Source organism: Arachis duranensis, unplaced genomic scaffold, assembly GCF_000817695.3.
Source record: "Arachis duranensis cultivar V14167 unplaced genomic scaffold, aradu.V14167.gnm2.J7QH unplaced_Scaffold_27300, whole genome shotgun sequence".
Lineage (NCBI taxonomy): Eukaryota > Viridiplantae > Streptophyta > Magnoliopsida > Fabales > Fabaceae > Arachis > Arachis duranensis.
The window spans coordinates 25,369-25,787 of NW_026264905.1; positions in this window are offsets into that span (position 1 = coordinate 25,369).

Below are 419 nucleotides of genomic sequence, written 5' to 3' on the forward strand. Positions count from 1 at the left end.
GAAGTGGTTTGAATTTGAATGGTGAGGTAGGTGGGGTTTTATGAAGGATGGATGTGAGTGGTGAAGAGAAAGATGGGATTTGATGGGTGAAGGGTTTTTGGGGAAGAGGTGTTGAGGTGATTGGTAAAGAAGAAGAGAGAGAGTGGTGGGTTAGGTGGGGATCCTGTGGGGTCCACAGATCCTGAGGTGTTAAGGAAAATTCATCCCTGCACCAAGTGGCGAGCAAAAATGCCCTTTGTGCCAATTCTGGCATTAAACGCCGGGCTGGTGCCCATTTCTGGCGTTTAACGCCAGCTTCTTGCCCTTTCCTGGCGTTTAATGCCAGTCTGGTGCCCCTTTCTGGCGTTAAACGCCCAGAATGGTGCCAGACTGGGCATTAAACGCCCAACAGCTAACCTCACTGGCGTTTAAACGCCAGT